The sequence below is a fragment of the Macrosteles quadrilineatus genome, unplaced genomic scaffold (assembly GCF_028750875.1).
Source record: "Macrosteles quadrilineatus isolate MER2022 unplaced genomic scaffold, UCM_ALF_1.0 Scaffold_2__2_contigs__length_208266976, whole genome shotgun sequence".
NCBI lineage: Eukaryota > Metazoa > Arthropoda > Insecta > Hemiptera > Cicadellidae > Macrosteles > Macrosteles quadrilineatus.
The window spans coordinates 170,943,329-170,966,720 of record NW_026542595.1 but is presented as its reverse complement, the minus strand read 5'-3'; the positions used below and the strand labels follow the sequence as shown (position 1 = coordinate 170,966,720).

At 31.3% G+C, this 23,392-nt stretch overlaps 1 protein-coding gene across 2 annotated transcripts in view; it reads right to left on the bottom strand.

Annotated features, from left to right (window-relative positions):
- LOC128987242 (pinopsin-like) overlaps nucleotides 1-22,990 on the bottom strand; it is a 119,536-nt gene extending 96,546 nt beyond the window's left edge. Inside the window, exon 1 of one of the 2 annotated variants that reach the window (XM_054407993.1) lies at nucleotides 22,912-22,990. The gene's annotated coding sequence lies outside the window, so the exon portion shown is untranslated. The remainder of the gene's footprint in view (nucleotides 1-22,911) is intronic. The other variant, XM_054407994.1, reaches the window with a different exon arrangement.
- Between the last annotated feature and the right edge of the window lie 402 nt (nucleotides 22,991-23,392).

Here is a 23,392-nt window from a genome sequence, read left to right as displayed (position 1 = left end):
TATTTATGAGATCAATATCACAGTTTCCAGCTACATCTAATATTCCCTCGAAGAGAGGACAAGCAATAAGGCTGTAGCCAATATAGCTGAAGATTATCTCCTGCTATCGAGAAATGTAGCTTTTATCTTCTTAATGTCGAGTAGCGGCTGAAATTTCGCAAATCATAATCTGCATGATCTCCAACATTAAATTAATTGGCTCTAACTAGTTTTAATTGAATTATACTGTAATTATATTATCACAGTGAAAGATAAAAGCTACAAAATTGATGTTTAGTACACCTAACTAGTTTATCCTTAAGTTAAATGCATAGCTTGTATTGTTTACTACAAGTATAACGAACTAACAAGTATTTGTACTTATTTAGGGAGTTTAGGAACGAAAATTCCTAGTATTACCACTATATAATGTACATGTATAATGGTAACAAGTGATTCCAAGCTGTAGGCTACGCTAATTAGCCATACAAATGTGTATGGCTACACATACGTTTGATGACATAGAACTGATCAGAAATTTCAAATCAATCCTCATTGGGCCTGCAATACATCCTTTGTACTCGTATCTAACTGAATTGTATGACTGTGATGCAAATACCAAAATCCAGGTTATTGAATTCCATTCATCGTCTCTATTATTGATTATTTCTATTTAACTTAACAAACCAGATTTTCCTTATTACGATTTTTCTATTCACATGTGATCTAGTTTATTTAATAAATTCTGTGTTAACACTAAAGTCTTAACAGGTCCTAGAATTGTTTTTGCCTGATAAGAAACTGAAATGCACGTCATACTGTTCCAGGAAAAGATTAAGTTGTAAAAAGGTATTTAAAGTTAGTAAAGTAGTAGTAACTTTTTTGGAACAAAATAAATCAAAAACTCAATCTCCTTATTTTATATCAGGAATATATATGTACAATTAATTTCTCTGGTAATATTTACGTTACTTTGTTTCCACAAATTACCTAACTGCTGAGCAGGTACCGTTACTAAGATATTACAATATATATTTAAAAATAAAATAATAGTGCAAAATGTTTACAATAAATTGCAGATTAAAGCTGCATTAATTAAAAATTCAAATCCTTGAAAACTAGTAAATACCTCCCTCATAACAAACCTGCTGACTAAGCAAATTTCATTTGGCTGAATTCAATAACTCAATAACTCGTTTATTAAACCAAAGTAACAAATACAAATTTGCATTAGTCATGTCAAACAAAATATATCTTTACGTCTAAAATTAAAATAAAACAATTGTGCTTTGATAAAACAATTGATTTCAAACTAAATTATTTAAATAACATCAGGTTCAACGAGTATCTAGGTTTGCTGCTACAGGGAGGCTAATAAAGTGTGGTTTTTAGTAAAATATTTATAACTTACTATAAAATAAATAAATTTGCCAAGTTTAATCAAAATATTTCCATAAACAAGCAAACTACAACATTTTACAAAATTTCTCCATACGAATAACATGGGAATTTCAAATTTGGAATTTTTTGAATTTTTTCTATAACCAATAACCGTACAAAAACACTTTGCTATACTAGATTATTTGTATTTTATTCTCTCTAAAATGGTCTAGAAATAAATTGGAAAATTTTATGTTTTTAGGGTCGAAAATGAGAAGACAAATTTTTTACCCCTTAACACCCCCTTCCCCCCGTAAAACCCTGTTTCCATGGTCCAATCATGCTGGTTCGCGAACTCATTCAAGTTTATCCCACCATAAAAATTGTAATGAATAGTGTTTTTGGCGTCTAGGGACATCACAATGAAAAAGTATATCGGTCCCGGCTCCAGGTCTTACCGTGACACCTTCGGTAATAGCTACTTGCCTATAGAGAAATTCGCTAAAAAGTGTAATCGGGTTAAGAATGATCATTTTATAAAATAAGGCTTTAAATTTTCATAACAGTATAACTTATCATTGAAAATAATGGCACAACATTCTTCGGACAGCAATGCAATTTCCTTTATAATCTTGCTTGAGGAGCTCATGATCCCTTATTTACCCATTAAATTTAATAATGTTTCTCAGAGAACCTAAAATGTATTATAATAGGATGAAATATTAGTTCGATGTATAAATCTTTTAGGACACATCAAGGACACGTTCGTATCATTTTTAAATGTGTATTTTATAATTTATATTTTTTTCTAAATATGGCGTCCTTTTCCGCCTGATGGCGGCTCAACATAATAGCCGGAACTATGGTCAAATCAAATAGAACTAGCGATTGATGAATGTCAGCTGGTCTATTTAATAACATGACCTTCACCCGCCAGTTCTATTTGCGTTGAGTATAGTTGCGACTGCAATTGAATGAATTGCTTGATAGCAGGAATTAAACGTTTTTACTATTATTTGTCAATCCGGAGGCTTACATTTACAATTTATTTTAAATCGTTTGGTAAAGTATGGTTGACCTAGTTTTATGTCTTATAAAACATAGGAAATCGTAGTGCTTTATGAACTCTGTGAAAATCAAAAGTAAAACTTTATTGGATACAATATTGCCCCTTCATTTTATTTCTGCAATGTATATTCGAAGCAGCGTTTTCGTAGAACAATAAAACATTTTATGGAGTAAATATTTGTTTTTAACCTTTAAAGACCTGCTTTGAACGGGGTGTGGACACAGAAGACAATTATGCGGTTAATTGAATCAAGTGAAAAACAGTTACACACCCACCATTGACTATGAAGGCACAACTCAATCGCACTGCTTATTTAAATCTATTTTTAGGTTAACGTGTTTGCAATCCAGTTGTGTGGCAGTATCAAAACAAATAACTTTATGTGAACTCTAGTCTATCTATCTATATATTAATAAGCAAGCATGTTTCTTTAAAACCTTTTTTCTCAGCTCGTGTGCATCGTAGGGAAAATCTACGCATACCGTTAGAAAGCTATTTTCCTGTAGGTGTGCAGAATCCCTTTATAAATTTAAATAGGCTCAAAGATAAGCGCAAAAAATGAGTTTAAAAATTTGAAAAAATTAACATGGATCTTATGCGTTGCCATGCTGGTGACAAAATAACAACGAAATATAAAAATAAAATCAAAACAAATGGAAGAAACTCCAATCACATGTTTTATTTACAGTGTGGGGTGAAACATTAACAGAAGTCAGTACATTACATATTTTTGGTCGAGTTTCGACCACTGGACGACCTCTAGTATAGATTAAAATAAACGTTGTAGGAATGTAAAAATACAGAAACAGAAAAATCCTGAGAGAGTCAAAGGTCGACACAGGAAAATTAAACAGTCTTTTTATAATTACTACTGGATGAGCGTCGAAAACTCGACCAAAAATAAGTCGTTGTGAAAACCTCTCTATTTTCAGCCCACGCTGTAAATAAAACATGTGATTGGAATGTCATCCATTTGCTTTGATCTTCTGTTGATTTCGTTGTTGTTTCGTCACCAACATAGCAACCTGTAAGGCCTATGTTAGTTTTTTTATTGTAAATTAATTTTTTTTGTGCTTTGTTAAGCCTTTTTTATTTATGAAGGAGTTCTGCACATCTACAGTCAAATATATTTCTAACAGTATGCGTAGATTTTCTCTGCGATGCACAGGAGCAGAGGAAAAAGTTTTTAAAGAAATATGCTTGCCCATTAATATATATAGATTATAATAACAACCATTGTAAAAGCTGATGTATATTTTATGTAAAGTGTGATTTGATGGTTTTATTAAAAGTTCGTATTCCTTACTAACGTTTTTTTATATAAATTAGGAAGTTATGGAGTAATAAATTACTGATAATTATTCTTTACATAAAAAACTTAATTTACTCTATGGCTCCTTATACAGTAACTATAAATTGATATTTTATCATACAATTTCGAGGGTTTATTTATTATTACAATTTATTACAATTTAACTCGCTTTATATAGTTCTAAAATGTAAACACAAACTTATAATCGAAACAACTTCTTTCCACAAATAATTGCTATCAAACAATGTTTTATTTGTCAAAGAGTATTTAAATTATTATTTTATTTCAAGTAAAGCAAAGCAGTTAGAAAAATATTTATAGGGCTGCAGAGCGAACTAATTTAATTTGAAGATCATTTAAGTTATCTCAGCAAGAAATGGGAATCTTAGAAAAGCTTAGAAAACGGGAAGTTGACACTGTAATTACATTTCGATCAGTTTTATCCGTCCTTGTATAGGTTCTTAAATAACGTTTTGAGTTGAATTATTATTTTGTAAATTACTACACGAATCATAGTAGAAAAACTGGGGGATTGTTCTGTTTTTAGTAGGTAATGAAATACACGTAGCTTATTTAATAAGTTTTTTTTTTATAAACTAATGTTCGAAGATTTGATACACAATAGAATCATTTTCCGATATAAATCATCGTAGTATAATGTCCGAAATCATTATACTTCTTATATTTGTATAACTAATTCTAATTATAGAATTTTACATGCAAATTTAAAACCGACTAAATAAGCCAACATAACATTAATTTAGAAACTATTTATTTCGTGGCTTATCACTTTGAGCTGTCTGAAATATTTCAATAAAATGATTCCCTGGGGCTAGGCATTACTTAAGAGGTCGAATAAAGAGTATATTAAGTTTTACTACTACATACGTGAGATACATTTTTCCGTGCAAGAATTAAGCTTATGGAAGTTTAAGTTTTTAATTTTGTGATTTTGGTTCGTTTACGTGCTAAAAAGGGATTTTTAGGTACAAAGGCGTTTTTGTTGTTCAGTGTGAAAAAATTTAAATCTTCTACAGAGGATTATAAAAGCCCTCTGTAAACAATTGTAAGGAAAATCCACTGAATACGAATCATCAAATTAATGTTCAGAAATTTCTACTATCTTAATATTTTTTGTTGTATAACATGTTCAACTTTTGTACTAAAAATTGCCTTAACGTTTACGTTTACTAAAAAAAACTTTAACTTTAACTTTAAAAACTTTTTTTTAGTGAAGCTAGCTGATAAACGTTTTTAAACTAATCCTTCTAATATTATAAATGAGAAAGTTTGGATGTATGGATGTATGTTTGTGACAAGTAAACGCGAAAAATACTGGTCGGATTGGGCTGAAATTTTGTATGATGATAGCTCACATTCCCAATTAACATATAGACGCATTCATATCTAAAAAGTCCTTTCGGGCTCCGCCCCAGTGGCTCTGGAGTTTCCCATGTTAACCTTATGTGTAATCATATTTAAAAGGATTAAAAGAATTTTGTGAGCTGTTTCAACTACACAAGTTGGTTCTATGATATTGAATAGCATTAAAAAGTTACAAGGCTTACTAACAGGGTGCAGTACTATTATTTTTTACATTTATGACAACATCTATCCTATCAAGGCCATAAAGGTTAAATTTTGTTTTTAAAAGGCTTATGTGTAACTATTATATCAACAGATGTAAAGATCAAAATGTTTCAATTTCGTGTTCTCTTCCCGTTGCAAAGCACGGGTACAACAGCTAGTTTATAATATAAAAAACTCATTCTCACAAACTAACAGGGATCGAGCTGGTCTGGTGTTACAACGCATGACTTCAGTCCCCGAGGTCCCGGGTTCAAATCCAGCAAATCAAAATGGGATATAATCCAGCCTGAAGTAAATTAAAACAATTCGGGGCTGGAACCTAGAGAAATATAAAAGCTCACACGCTATATTTCTTCAGGTAAAAATATTAACAGAAAATGTTATATCCGTAATCTTAAAGCATTCATTCAATGTCATCAAAGTCTTCCTTATAAAATGAAGTATTAACTAATATTGCCTACCTTTCTGCGAACTCTTCAAACAAAATGTTGAACCAATAGACAAAAGTACAAAGATACCAATAGAACAAAGAGTTTGTAGGACAAAGCCCCGTTCCTTTAAGAAGTTGTGTTAAAATCTTTTTAAAAATTACCTTTCGTATGGAACCCTTCTATAGGGTTAAGAGAGAGACTAACAATCCCACATATAATCAAAGATTATATCTTGGGCACGTCCAAGTCATTTAATTTAATCATTTTTCCGCACTACAGCTAAGTATCATATGAATATGTAGCCAGCTTATGGAACCCGAAATGTCTTAAATCATATTATGAACAGAGCTGAAATATACTTATGAAACATTGACATTCATTCTACAATAAAACGACATTAATCATTAAAAAAAATTATTATGCAATAAAATTTGATTAATTATGTATAAGAAAAAACGTATCATTGATGAAACAAATAAATACAGGTTTTTTTATACAATAGCACTATTTGGTTATTAATATTATTGAATTTATGTTTTCTAGGTATCTAGACTGGTCTTAATTAAACATTACATGTCATGTATTTAGATGTTTTCATTTCAAGAATATATTTTCTAATGGATGAAGCTTAAAACTATGGTTCTTATATTGTGTGCTAGTCGTATGTAGGCTACAAACAAATATTTTATAATTTGTACTACTAAATACAACTCTCAAATGTTTGAAAACAGTATTATAACTGCAAACGTAGACCATAATAAGAAATTCATCTTCGAACTTTCTCCAACATTTAGAGCCTAAAGTACTCCAACTTTGCTTTTTAACAGTCAGAAAGTTTTGAGTTTACTTTTTATAAAGTTTAGGCTGCTGTAGGGTCTTAATTTGGGTTTTGCGTGCTACCTTTATCACCTTATTTATTTTCCAAAAATAGCTCCTAAAAGTTAAACTTAGTTATTAGTTTAGTAGAGTGGAATAATATTACATTTCTTATACGATTATAAAAGAAGTAAACTCCTTTTATCTATGACGACACATTTTAAAATGTTAGTCAATACTCTAGCCCGTTCGGATAACCCATTCAATAAAAAAATATAAATATTAAAGTAAATTTTTATATTTAATTTAAACCTTCTGTTTTCTTTTTTTTATTTCAGTATGTATGAAATCCACTTTTTTACTTGGTTTCGCTATACTGTATTGTTTTCGTATGCATTTCTAATTCAAATGGTATTCCAAAATAACCTAGTTGTGTAAAGGAAATGTTTTTATTCATAAAATCTAGACCATAAAAGATTGAATAGGTTATGTGTTTTACTCGTCCTTTCCCATCATCTATTGTTGGGCTTTTGGTCAATTTTTATTTTATTATTTGGGTTGTTTTCTAATTAATGTTCTACTGTGAATAGTTTGTTGTATGCTAACCAGAAAACATAACGTGTTTAAACATGTTTTTAATGGCAACCTAACCTATAAATATTTATGGTTTTAAGGCGTTGGAAAAATACTTTTGACACAGTATCACATATAGGTTTTATTTATTTTTTTAGCTTTATAGTTTAATTCAATTCTGCTTTTGAACTAACTACTGTATTGAGGTTCAAAATCTCTCTTAAACTTAAACGTTTCAACACACTTAAATAACAGCTTTGATAGCAGCTAACAGATTTATTTGAAAACAGATAATTCAGCTTATCATGTCAATGGGTTTAAGCTGTCCAATGTGGGTGTTATGGATAAGCTGAAAATCGAATGTAAAATTAGTCTGCAATCAAAGGGATATTAATTCCCTCTATGACGTAAATGTGTTACACCCTCGAGGATTCAATAGGATTAATCTTATGAATTTGTTCAGATAGTTTTACTACAAAATAATGTACATAAGCTAATAAAAATCTGCTTTGCTAATTATAAATTCTATCAGCAATATATATATATTTCTTAGAAAGCAATAAAATTATGTTACCAAGCAAACTATATCTGGCACCTAAGTTTTGCAAACGATACATTTTTAACGTAATTTTCGTCAAATTATATATTTTTGTGTCGGATCATTTAAACGCCCCATGTGTTAAGTGCTATTTTTATTTGGAGATAGTTTGTGGATCGATATTGAACATAATTAAATCGAAGGCTCACCTCACGATCAAATTTTTTTTTTTTTGTGGAGACCTATATTTTTATATTTATATGTGTTCAATGTTTGTACAAATTATATTAAATCGACAATATCTAAAATAAGAGATGGCAAACAACAACAAGTTAAGCTAGCCTATGAGAGAAAGGGCTAAATCTTCTAAATTTGATTGTTTAACATTATTAATTTGTGGCTAAGGAATCAGAAGCTCGATTGTTCCTTCCTTTTTGTTACTTTAATAAACGTCGTTTTTAACTACGCGTATTTTTCAGGATATGCTGTAAAAAAATAGTTAAATACAAATCCAATTTATCCACCCCTATATTTGTGATGTATCAAAAACGTTGATACATCTGAATGATTACAGTTATTTTTTTGTAATAAATAAGTAGTAATAGTTAATTTAAAATACAATGTTAATTAAACTTATTACTAAATTCCTCAATTTTGCTATTGATATTTTGTAAATGTAATACAAAAATAAAATACAGTATATGAGTTAATTTTAATACGTATTAATAAAAATCTAAATTTCTCCCAAACTATGGAACTTGCAAAGAATTAAAAATTCTTTCACAAATTTCCAGAATACGCACAAAGAAAAGAAAACACCCATTAAGTTTATGTTAGTCAGTTTAGAAACAATTTTCGTTGAATGCAGACTGTGTTATGTTAAGAACGGTTTTCATTAATTTAGTTCAGTTTTACTGCCGGGGGACTGGGGTTAAAATAAGACTAAACCTCCGTTCGTTTGTTGATTATGAATTTAAAATAAAACCATTATTTCTTCGATTATTTGAGGGGTTGGTAATTCTTTGGCTAGTATTCCTCTAACAGTCTTACTACAGTGTAATTGCAGCTTATTTACACTATATCCTAGAAAAGAATATTTATTTTGTATTTTTCTCTTTCTACAAGCAAATGTTACAAATAGAGATTTGTCACTAAATTCTGTTTTCTTAGACCCCATAGTGGGATTTGTTGGCTGTATGTCCTGGTTTTGGGAGAGTATAAACAATTCTAAGGCAAAAGTGGTCCTCATCTTAGGATCAACTTTGACAGTGTTACCTGGGATACGGATAAGACGTCTAAGGTTCAACTATGAGCCTCGCAAGAACTCTATATTTCATTAATGCGTATTTCGTATGACTCAAATATCTTTACAAATATCACTTGATTATCAGTTATATTTACACTAGATTATCATAATATTTTTAAATCAAACAAAAGTGAAAGCTGCGTTAACTTAATTTTAAACAAAAATATAAAGACTCCTAAAAATATTGTATTTGTGGAACCTAATTGTAAAACAATTATGTTTTATTGGGACTTAATACACTAAGAATTTGATTCTAAAGATACTCCCGTGACAACATAGCATTTAATATAGTTCAGTGTAAATAGCTATTTGTGTATAAGAGCGCAAAGAACGTCATTGTCGCTCGAAAACTGCACAAAGCTTTATCTGAGTGCTGACATACATTTCGAGAGCGTCAATGGCTGTTTGTGCTCGTGATACACACGTTGTTATTGTTTTGTTGTACATTTGGTGTTGTTGTATTTTTCCTACAACCATCATTAACTTATCATTACATAAGAATTAACTTTTGTTGAATATTAAATGTAATTATGTTATTTTAGATTTTAGGCCATGTTATTTACTTACTAAGTGTTGGTGTTTTATATAAACACCAACAATGAAATCAGCTGATTTGGCAGAAACTATTTTGCGTACTGTTTTCAGGTGAGTAAATGTTGAACCTTGATAAGAAGACCCTCGATAACAAGTGTCATTTTCAAATTCCCAAAAAAAATCATTTTACCCCTAATCACATGTTATTACAAACCTCGATAAGAAGTCAACCTTGATAACAAGTCTTATTTTACAATCCCCATGAAAGTCTTGTTATCAAGGTTCTACTGTATTTCCATGCAGTAAAATAATCATTACTGAATAGAATCAGTAAACAATACACATTTTGTATACTATTGATTAGTTTTTAAATATTTCCGAAAAGAGATAAAGGAGTATATTACTTCACAAGTACAGAAAATAGGCGTTTACCGGAGCAGGATTAAAATACGAGTATGGTAAAGACATTTTGGATGAGTGACGTAAGATCTTTTTCTCCATACTACTCTAAAACTAACCTATCAATAAAGCAAAAAAGATGCTTATGTTTATTGATTCGTTGATCTTTTGCCAATTATAATCAGCTGGTGTCCAGTTAACATTTATTACAGTACAGTAGTACGTAATGAAACCCCGTTTGATTAATCAGGCAGCAAACTGCTGTTTTCCCGACTAATTTCATGCGTGGAAGTTTATTAAAACAGTGTAGAATGGCAAAAAGTTATTTTACCTACGACTGTTTTTCAAAGGAGCCGTTTCAGTTCAGTTCATAGAATTTTCACTTTAACAGCATTGTTTACTTTCATAATAGCATACTTTTACTCATAACAACACGGGTAGCAGGCCAATGAGGTTCAAGGATTGAGAGAGAAGAAGTAAAATGGTAATGATTCGAACTTCAACTAATCAGCTGTTCAGTTTTTTTTTTTACTAGAGCTGAAAAATACAACAAATCAAGGATAGATTTGTCATGGGACATAATCATCTCGTCATTCAATCTTTACATACTGGGTTGTAAAGTAATCGGTTAGTTATTTTAAAGATTATGTCTGTGATTTAAATTTGAAACTTCATTATAAATATGAATATGAATATCTGTTACAGGTAACAATCATTCCTTGAGTATTTAAATGCCTCACATCTTTAACTGAAACTGAGAACATATTAGAGATAAAACTGTGAATACTACGGTTTATAAAATTTCATTAGATGAATGAGCAAAATTTGTTCTAAAAGTAACCATTTTAAATAGGTTGTGATCGTTGTGATAAGGTCTAAAGGAGCTCAATCCGTCCTTCGAAACGTCTCGGCCAACGATAATTGCGTTACTTGTCTCATTACTTAACAAGATCTTAATGTTGATCAGATAACCTTTAGTTTTCAAGATGTTTACTGTTTTTAACATGATAATAATTATTATCATAATTATTATCAGATACTAATTATTATCATGTTAAAAACAGTAAACATCTTGAAAACTAAAGGTTATCTGATCAACATTAAGATCTTGTTAAGTAATGAGACAAGTAACGCAATTATCGTTGGCCGAGACGTTTATAACGTACGAGACGTAGTTATTACTACGGATACAAGTTGAAGATGGATTTCTTTGTTAATTCTTCACCCTGTTATTCTTTTAAATTTATTGTTATTTCATTGTTAATTTATAAACGTTATTCTTTGTATTGTTACTAAATTCAAATTTTATTTTTGTTTTTCATTGTTAAAGCACTATTGAATTTGTTTTGTTAACTGTCATATTTTTCACTTGTGTTGCAAATTTACCAGCAATCATTGTATTGTACCCGTCATAGGAATGTCGTGATTATAAGTTTACCATCATCAAAATGGAGCTGTCTGTTGGAATGTTAAATATATAAATAAAAAAATTAGAACGAAAGCGATTTAACAGATCCACACGATCGTCAAGATTATGTCACTGGTTCGAAAATGATACGTTTTTATTCAAATTTAAATGGAACTGTTAAAACCATCCAAATCATTTTTTAAAGCTATTGGTATTGACATTTGGGCACTGACACCTTTTGTTTCTGTTTATAATCCATACTGTTTCTGTTCTAATATATGGTAGTAACGATACTGCAAATTATTACCTTAACTTTAAAATTGAATAGTAAAAAAACTCGGTCTTCTTTTAAAAGTTGTTTTATTTTATTGGTTGTGATACTACTAGTAATACTAACTTTAAAACACAGTAAATCTTCACTAATCTAAATTCCTTGGATATCATTACATTGTTTGGACGACCAAGGTCAATTACCATTTGCTCCAAATGAAATAATAAGCACAAAATGTATAACATGTTAATATGACAAACATAGCTCATTTTCTGTTTATAATGATTTATTTAGTTATGTCTCTTCTGGAGAACTGTTGGAAAAATAAGAGCAAATTAAATTATGAAAACATTGTTAAAGTTAAGATACTATAAAGTAAAAAAGGAGTCGTACAGTAAAAACATTTGCATTGTAGTAACTACTTCTCTATAGGGAAATTCACTAAAAATAAAATAATCGTTACAGGAAAAAATGGTTTCCTTTTGGCTAAATACGTTTTGCCAAACGAACATCAAACAAAAATTTTAGTTATCAAATGTATTGCTTATAGATTTCATTAATTATTGTAAAACGAGCAAATGTAAACATCAATTTTAATTTTTAACAAACCTTTTACTAAGGTAAATATTTTTTCACATTTCCCTTTTTTTTGTTGTTATATTTTTGTTAAACATAGTGTGCATGTGTTCTACATTCTAACGTTGTAGACTAAAATATATGGAACTTGCTTATATTTTCCAAAAACATTGAAATATCCATTCCACAACTCAAAGCCAAAATTGTTTTTGATTCAAACATTTATTTACCCTATTTATGGTGCTACAATTTAAATTGGTTTATAAGGTTGTTTGATTTTAACGATCAAAAGGTTTATGGTACAGAATAAATGTAAATGAGGCATCTTAAACATGAATATACGAGTCTATACGAAAAATAACGAAGACTGACCAGCTTCATGGCACGATGACCTCGACGTGCGTGCCTGCCATTCAATGTTTCCTCGGTCTGTCCCAATAACCTTGCATAAACTAAGAACACATTACTAAGTATATTGCATTCCTTAAGACGATCAATACATTTCTTTCCTAGGCTATTTTAACTAACTGATGATAACTTAATAAAATAATAATGAACAATATGTTTCCTTTTTTAAATGTCGTAAATGATAAAACAAAATTTTGATCATACAACGAGTAGACAATAGACATATGAATACAGTCCCATCGGGGTTATAATGTGTGAAACTAACACAACACCTATTGTTGTTTTTATATAACGAGACCAAGTTTTGTAAACAGGGACATTAGCTAACAAAAAAACCTGGATTTTTTCGTTAATTTGTTTTGTATTAATTTTGTTATGTTTCTTATAGATATTTTTTCATATTGAGAATTCATTTTTTACTATTTTGTATAGTACTGTTTGAAAATGAATGGACAATTAAAAATATAAAACTACCACACGTTTGTTGGTTAAAAAGTAAAATTGTGTTACATTTGTGCTTTACAGAGTAAATTGCAATTTGTGTTAACATTTTCTAATGAGTTTCTGTAATATTTAAATAACCTATCAATCACAGGTGATTATTTCAAGTAAAACACTTTAACTAAAGCAATTAAAATATATGTACTATTTATTGCTAAAAATAGTTTGAGTTTCGAATCGTATTTTATAAACCATATGAAACCGCAGTCACACCCTACATTTACTTTTTAATTTTTTTTTATGCATAAACAAAAATGTCTCCTCACAACTTTTCATTATTTATTATTCAAGCCCCTATTATTTATGTTGTCAAGGTCCCCATACCTGCCAGCTGGAGGGTATTACAAAGCTTTTGTTCAACTGTCACCGTTGGCTTAGTTTTCGCCCCATAATTCAACTGCTTGTCTCCAAGTTATTTAGATGTTTTACTTAAACTCAATAATGGGATCTTAGTTGCTTAATACATCACCGATCTGTTCGTATTAAGTTGTTTAGCTTGGATATGTTGGAAACATCTTAATCCCTAGTGAATGTAACACAGTAATAGCATATTTCGTACTTAGGGCCAAAAATTTGGTTTTCCGGCTCGAGATAAAAGTTTTTAAGTTTATGAGAAATCAAGAACTTAAAGCGACCGAGAGCTGCAAAAACATTTCGGTCCATGGTAGACTACGAAAGCTATTTTTCACCACACTATACCCTATTACCACTATTTACCACAATAATAATACACACTAACAGCAATGCACAACTACAACTTTAAGGTTATGTGAATAAATAATTTGAAGAATCAGCAAAAATAATAAATAGTTGCTAGGCAGCGGTGACAATAAAAACAAGTCTATTGCAATGCTATGGATACCAACTGTCTGTGTTATATGCATTCATGTTATAAGAAAGTAATCGAACAGCTGATTTTCGGCACTAGGGATGTAAAAACCTGCTCGGTCCCCAAATGACGATTCCAGCTGGCATGGACAGCAATACGTAGTTTTCGGTCTCCAATAATCGTTTAAAACAGCTAAAAACGTCGTAGAGTGGTGAAAATAGTATTATTGCCAATTGAGAAGCAGACGCCACCTGGGTGCGTAATTTAACACTATTATGAGTGAAGGATTAGTGTAGTATGAAGTTGAGGTAGTTGAGGTGATTAAAGGTAGTTTTATTACGATCTCATTTATCTTGCATTTCTTTTCCAACATGTATTCCTACAGAGGACAGTTAAACCCTTGGACCCAATCAACTCATGCATTTGTCCTGGTTTCGACGTTAATCAGTTGAACATTTTTCCGGTTCCTCACAAATTGAACTGTTTAACACGACAAGTAATTATTGTAGATTACTTACGTTCTAGGAGTTAACGTTATTAGTATAGGATATCTAGACCTCCAAACAAACTTTGACACGAGCAAATCTACGTATTTATTGCTACTTTTTTTTCAAATGTAATCATGATAGACAACTATGAATATAATAAATAAATTTCCAAAAAAATTACCGTTTTTGGGCAATCTTGTTTATTTTATTGTTGTTTTAAGGTTTAATCCATCCTGTGGTTGTAAAGCTATAATGCTATATAGAGCTATATTTATTTTTTGAAATTATAACCCAGGACTTGATATAGTTATTTGTGTAACTAGTGAGCGAAGTGGCACTTTGCTGCACTCGAGAGCAACGTTAACGTGGAATGATCTCAAGTGCAGCAAAGGCTTTTTGCACTCGTGTTACACATTATATTTTTCCTACAGTCACTATAAAGCATATAAATAATAAGTCTTTCAAACACTATACACCACGTTTTGAGGTTCAGCTGGCAACACAAATAGGTGCCCTAGAGAAAGTAGTCCCCGGTCCGTATCACTCCGCTATTTTTCCTCGGCAAGCAATGTGCTCCGCGACTTGAGAAAATAGTTACGTATATTTTTGTAATTTGCAGTGGTTTCCGTGCCTAAAAAAAATGCTTTAAAGGTATGTTCTTGTTTATTAAGATAGCAGGAATGTTTTAAAACGTTTAAAAGAAAATTTCAGAAATATCGAAAAGTTGAACATAAACTATAAACACGAAATGACAGGTTAAATCGTAGTTATAATAGTCAATCAGCTGCTCATAGTATTATTATCGTGTTGCCAACCTATTTCCAAGCGTACACGGATTACGTGCTTAATAGAACCACGCTGTTTTGTGTTGTTTCCTTGAAATCCTGATGTGCGCCAAAGTATAAACCGTACGACAATGTATAAATATGCAGCAATTAGCAGCTTTCTGTAGTATAAACAGTACAAGGAAGCCACTTTTTCTGGTGACTGTAGGAAAAGTATATATATTGAGCCTACATCTTGAATTCTGATGTGACAACACAAAGAATATCGAAAATGTAAAAAAAATTTAAATCAATGATCTAGCAGGAAATTTCGTTGCATTTCACTGTCAACCTCAACTTCCTGGAAACGTAGATTTCGTCAATGCCATAAACATATATTTTTGGTGGTTTTTTCTTATATGCTTATAGTTATAGGTACTCGTTTTTATCATTTTTCAAGTAATAAGTTACTAAATAGTAAAAAAAAACATAGTGTCGTTTTTTATGATTGGGTAAAATAATAATTTTGTGTCTTGAGGGGTGTATAAGATCCCAGAGTATTGGAACGCCACAAGAAAAATTGAGACAAAAGTAATAGTGTTCAGTTCAAGCTACATAGAATCTAGAGAAAAATGCGACGGTTTTCCTACGTCGATATCGGCACGTCGATCAAACGATGTTTATATTGTCAGTTCTCGCGTGACCTCTTGCAGTACTCAGGTAATTCCATTGTGGTCGTAGGGTTTGGACGTCACAATCTTCAAAAGTAAAGTAAATCTGACCATGGTGGTATACAAGTGAAGATAACTCCTGAAAGTGGTAATCACATAACTACTTAGTTATGATGTAATAATGAAATTTCTGTAATTAAAGATTTTAAATTCACTCAATTATTTTTTTTTAGAAAAGAATTGTAATAGACGTTGACTAGAACTAAACGTGTGATAAAAGAGGCTAATACTAACAGTTTTGTATTTTGTACTCCAAGCCATACAAACCACAAACCTCAGTTTAACGTTTTAATATCTTTAGTCTTTTATATATAACTCCTCCTGTAAGTAATATAAGCATTGCATTGTTTGATTCCGACTCATTACAAAATAATACATGTATGAACATGAAAATATATAGTTACCGACTAACATATTACAAGACATGGCGGTTACAGTGGTCACTAGTTCAATCATGAAGAAGTTAATCTTAATTAATTTAATACTTTCTAATGAAATGGCGACAAAACAAAGTAGGTATTTTAAGCCAAGTATGAATGGGGATGAGTTTAGAATGGGTGGCGCGATCTTGTAGTCTTGTTAGTGACTAAGGCCGACTTATTCCTTAGACACAGCTGATAATTAATAGCCCATACAGATAATGGCAACTAAGGGACCTACAGCTTAAGTGAAATCCGAACCACATTTTTGCCTTGGTATATACGAATTGGTTTAATTTTCAGGATAACTCGTGCGGACGTTAATCCACACCAGCACAGTGCATCAATGCGTGCATCAGTGCGTTAATCCACACAGTGCATGCCACGATTACTAGAAAAATACCGGTATGGATCATAAACATAAACAAATGACGTTTTTGGCCCGAAAACAAACATTATTTAACATTGCATAAATGGAACTGCCAAAACATATGTTCAATGATATTAGTATAGGATTCGGGCCAACAACGTCATTTGTTTATATTTATGATCCATACCGGTATTTTTCTAGTAATCGTGGTGCATGCCTATAAATTTCCACAATTCGTAACCTCCTAGTAGCTGGATTACAGGACGACGCCATCCGTCCCAGTCATCACTAATAAGCTGTGTGAAATGGCAGGATAGATGGTATGGAGCATCCCACAAGGTATCGCATATTACTAAAACAAAGACGAATACGTCTCTGTGAGGATAACTATTTCTATATTGGAGCCTTCTTTTAGAAACCACAATGAAGTTTAATTATTTAAAATTCCAAACTTATTACAATTGTAAATAGAAGTATAGATAGCTTCCTACTTAAACATAATATTATTTCTTAAGACCAAAACTGTTGCCTAACGTCAAAAACATAATCTGAACAACTAAAATAACTGTGTTGTTTTAAAATCAAAACCAGCACAGAAGGTTCGTTGTTTTAAATCTCCTCCAACAGTGGAGCTGAGCGACTGTTCTAAACATCACAACGTCTGTTGATATTGAATGTCAACTTCATCTAGAACTGACTAATTTAAACTTTTTGGACGTTTATTGCCTTCGCGCTTATCTTGTCGTGCATTTTTTTCTTTTTTTCTACTCGGCAATGTTAGTCTTAGATGTTTGGCCTATTAAAAATGCATTTAATATAATCTTGATGTTTTAAAAGTCCCACGGTTAATTGAAGGTAGATTATAAATCGCAACAATATTGAATACCATCAATGATAAAGAGACTGTTCTTTATGCAAAAAGTTTTAAATTATTATACTTAAATAATAAACACAGTTATCGATGTTCATTCACAATATTGAGTAAAATATTCATTAATTACAAAAACTATACAAAGTAGTAAGTTTTACATCAAAAATAAACTACAACCTCGACGAGCAATTTAAATGTAAATAAGTACTCTCAAAAGCTCAATTATAATACAAAGTAATTATACTAACGACAAAGTTTGGAATAAAACCATTTGAACAAATTGAATAGTTCCCAGGTATTGCAGTCCGTGTTGTTTGGAACGCTCACCTAGTTTATCTAAAAGTTAACTTTTAATTGCCTCTCAATAAATTTATTTTCTGATTTAGGTTAATAATGACATAATGATAGTTATGGCTTACCTACAAAAATATACCAAATAAACACAAAACTGTCATGGCTCATGTTGTACATGAAACTATAAGTACTTTCGTATAGTTTATAAAAATAGTTTCCATTCTTTCAGACACGGACGCTCTTTATGATGACATGAAAGCTCATTTAAAAACGATGAGCTCAATCTGAGGTAATTTAAAGCTGAGCATTAAAATAATTAATACATGAATAAATCCATTATGTACATTCTTCTATATCACGAATAGATTATGTTCTTTCCACCACACTACGATGTGTTTAGCAGTTTTACAAACGTTTATTGGAGTCCAAAAACTATGTATTGCTGTCCATGCCAGCTGTCATCGTCAATTGGGGATCGAGCAGGTTTTTACATCCCTAGGCCCCCCCAGCTGTTTTACTTGCTTATTTACTGGAAACATTTAAATACACAAGCAGAACCCATTCAGCAATCCAAGCATTGCAATAGGCCTGTTTTGTTGTTGCAACTATTTATTATTATTTTCGCAAATTTCTTAAAATATTTCACATAAAAGTTGTAGCTATTAGAGTGAATTAATATTGTGGTGAATAGTGGTTATAGGGTATAGTGTGGTGAAAAAAGCGCTCGTGTGACTGGCCGAAATGGTTTTGCAGCTCTCCATCGACTGCGTCTCGAACTTAAAAACCGATCTCGAACCGAAAAACCCTAATTTTCGGCCCTAGGTACGAAATATACTATTGTAGTTTTTTACAGACTAAGAACAGCTGTTTTTTAACCAGGATCAATTGTTATGAGCCGCATGATCAAAGAGCGCTGGGTACAGTTTTGAATAATTAAAAAGCTACCGACTTTACTATGGACCAAACAGGTGACTTTCTAATTGTTAAGCGAGAACTAAAACCACTCATCTACATTATTTGAAAAAATATATAAAAATAAAAATGTAATTTTTATAAATGATAGTCTTAATTTCCTTTAAGAAGCTATGACTTAGTTAAAACGAAAATTCCTTCATTTCACCGTTTAGTATTATCGGGTGCTTAATGTACATATGACTTATGTTAAACCACTTTGTGTGGTGCTTGGTTTTGGACTTTGGAGGCAGGTAAAGTGAAGTCTCCAGCTTTACAATTGACAGTAGAACACGATCCTCTACGGTCTGTGAACACAACGATACGACCTCAACCCAACAAACCGCTTCGTTACTGCTCGTATTTCGTGTTATATTACCATTTGCGATTCAACCACTCTTGGTTTCAATTTACTCAATCGTTTGGCGTTCAAAATCTAATTGGTAATTTTGATTTAGTTACGTAAATATAATAATTGCATTAGACAAAGTTGTTATGTAAAAACAACAACAACAATTAATTTGGAATATCAAGTAATTAAAATAAAAGGATAGTATTCTGTTACATGCAGAGAAATTAAGAGCTAGAAGAAAATCGTTTTCCTACAGGTAACAATGGGTCTTACGATTATGCACGCGTAATGGAATATTTAGTACCTAGGGCTGAAAATGAGGTTTTGCCGGCTCGAGATAGTTTTTAAAACCATCGAGGCTGCAAAACCATTTTGGTCCGTTGTACGAACACTATTTTTCACCACACTATACCCTATTACGACTATTTACCACAATAATAATGGACACTGATAGTCAACACAACTACAACTTTAGTGTTATGTGAATGAATAATTTGAGGAATCAGCAAAAATAATAATAAATAGTTGATGGGCAGTGGTGACAATAAAAAAAACTATTGCAATGCTATGGATACTGATTGTGTATTTAATATGCATTCATGTTTTAAGAAAGTAAGCGGGCAGCTGACTTTGCAGCCCTAAGAATGTAAAACCCTGCTCGTCTCCAAATGACGATGACAGCTGGCATGGCTAGCAAATCGTAACGTTCAGCCACCAATTAACGTACGAAAACAGCCAAAAACATCATAGTGTGGCGCAAATAAGAATATTACTTCTTCCTTTTACTTAACTGCAGTCAAATTTACTTTCCTGCATCGGTTTTACTTTGCTGTCTTGCAGATTTTTCACCAAAAATAACAAAATAGTACGATATATGGCAAAATACACGTTAGTAAAGCTAAATACACAATGGTTGGAAATAATTGTAGATGAACTACTAGCACTACTATCAAACGTATTAAATACGCCAACAGCGTGTAATGTTTCACCGTAATTGTAGGCTTAACTTTTGACCTGACGAAAAATAATTGGTTTTTTTTAATATGTTATTTTAAGGTTTGTAGGTAACGAATATATGATGTTTAGATAGTAATGCACCAACAGAGTGTTTCTTTCAACTACAGTACCAGATAAATCAAAACAAAAATATTGAGACATACAAGGATGAACTGTTGTTATTGGAGGGTAAATAAGACACCTAAACACATTCAGAAAACATATTGTTGTGAGTTGCAACGGAGAACATTCGTACGAGTATTTAATGCTTTCAATATTTTTCCTACAGTCACCTGACAAATTGGGCTTACTTGCACTGATTGCAGTACAGAAAGTTGCTAATTGCTGAATTTACTTACTTTTGCCGCACGCTTTTTTTTTTGTCCCGCTCTTTTTTTTGCCGCACACCAGTAATCCACCCAAACAACACAAAACAGCGTGATTTTATAATGGAAGTAATCCGTATACGATTGCAAATATGTTGGCAACACTTAAAGATACTACGGCTACGAGCTACGACCAGCTGGTGCAGTTGTTTCGCATTTCGTTCAACGCTTGGATTTAGCCTAACCTAAAACGTGTTGTTTACTGTTTGAAAGGCTAATTATTTATATGCTTTATAGTAACTGTAGGACAAATAATGTGTAACAAGAGTGCAAAGTGCCTCTTGTGTCAAGTACCACTTCGTACACTAGGTACACAAATAACTATTGCAATACGTGAACAACTATTTGTTAAAGCGTCTATCAAATAAAGTGATTTGTTATTTTCGTACACTTCTTTTATTAGATTTATTCACGCTGAGGGCATTTTGTATGAACGTAGCTCAAACAATTTTAAGCTGTTCAAAGCCCAAAATTTTCACTTGATGTACTGGTAATTGAACCCGTTACCCCCAAGCACCCCGTTAGTTAAAAAAAAAACAATTGCATAAAAAACACTCCCAGTTTACATTATTTATTATTTACTTTTACACATATTTATTATGCATATCAAAGAATCTTCTTTTAATCAATGCACGTTATGGCGTCTTTCACTTTATAAAGTTTCGTCCCTTTCGCAAAAGGGTTCCTTAGAATCCTTTATATATTCTGGTTTCACAGTCCACATCTTCTTTGAGAAACCTTAGAACGTCAGAAACCTTTTCTCTCATATGTATATTTCCAAATTTACCTACAAAGTGCAACGTGGTTGTATTTGAATATGACGTTTTCATTCCTTATTCGGCTATTCATTAATTATTCCGAAAAACGTGTATGGGTTAGTATACAAAATAAGGATTTGGATTATTTTGACATTTACTACAATAATACAATTATATATTATTGACACTGTTTATATTGTTTGTTATACTAAAAATTTAGTGTTGACGAATTCAATTTAATGTGAACCAAATCATCAAGTGTTTATGACGTTTTATATTTTATTTATTGAAGGTAAATACATCTATCTATATCTATCGTTCGTTCATCTTGAAATTTATCCTTATATAAATAAAAAAATAGGTTTTTATACAGTATCATCAAAGACGTCCCCCTGTGAAGACAAAAAATTAAATATATTACCTAACCAGTTAATATAATAAACTATTCTAAGTTATTAATACAATTACAAATAGTGTACCTTTTCCATTAGTTCACTGCCACTAGTTGAATGTGGTTAGGTTAGGTTTTTATAACTCTATACTAACTTAGCCTAAGCTAACCAAAGTTTAATTCACTACCACTTCTTTGCTAATAATATATTGCTCTAAAAACTAGTAGTAAAGAATTAATGGAAAAGGTCCGAAATATTACTCTATTCGAAATAGTAAATGGCAACAAATTAAAATTTTAAATCATTTATGCGTTTGTTTATCTAAATGTTTAGTGTTTAATCCGATCTTTATATTGTTGCATACATAGGTCAATCAGATGTTACGATGAATTACCTTACTGGTGGAGCTCAATTGCGTGCTAAAAATAAACTGCTTATTCATAAGTGCATCGCATTTTTGTATAGTACGTAAGTTACATTATTGTCTATTTATCTGTTGTCTAATTAGATTAAAACATTTCACTTTGCTACTACCAGCTTTATATATTGCTTAAACTATAACTATTGTTCAATGTTTAAAGTAAAACTGTTGTAATATAAATATGTTTTAATTGATAACCTATTCTAGATCTGTTTTGATCAGTTTATGAATTATCGTTAAAAACCATAAAAGATTCCTAGTGGTTTAGAGAGATCCTTCGACTAAACAATATATTTTAACAAAGGTAGCCATTTATTTTGAAGAGTTTTCATAGTTTTTCCGTCAATAAATTGTCAAAAAAAGTAAATTAAATACGCGAAATGCACCTAATTGTTTTCAATTATGACTGACAAAAACTGACATTTCCTAAACAAAAATATACTTATTTTAATAAATATATTCCATGTAAATCTTCGTCAACTATTTCAACATTATGAAAACATAAATCAGTACAAGAAACAGCGTTAAGTTTAAAACAACGATATCTACCTAATAGCCAAAAGTATCATTCATTTTAAATGATCACCCAAAGAACTTTCTCAAATGCATCAAATGCATTATTAACATTCCGCATACATTAAACAGGTACTTTAAGACCTGTAATTATAAAATACTAAACTTACAAAAACATAATTAAAAACTACTTTCAAACGAGAGCCTATATTAATATATGTGAGTCTTAATACATACACCCAAGTAATAGTTTTTATTGCCATGTCAAAAGTAGTAAATATTTACCTAAAATCGAAGAAGTCCTACTCGACGAGTGACACCACACTAACACACACACACTACATGTCGGGTACGGCGCGCCGCGTCGACTGACCACTCTCCGTATGCGTCTCCCATATAAACGCTGCGTTCCGACGCCGCCGCAGCGCTAGCGTCGCCACGTGATAACGCCGAACCCCAGTGGTATAACGAGAACCGTCAAATCCGTTCGTTAAAATCTGATCCTACCATTCGTTCTGAAATAAGTAAAGTGATTAAACTAACAAAGAAGATTGGCTTAGTTTTGTTGAAGAATGTTTGAAGGATTATCCAATTAGCGGGTTGTGAAACGGGAGATCTTGAATCTGATTATCTTTGTTATACTAACAAACATAAGGTTATGCTCATTTTAAGGGCATTCGTTATTCGGATTACATTCGTTCATCGTTATGTAATTCGAAATGTGCTGAAATTGTGTATTTTGAGATTGCTGCATTTATATAAATTA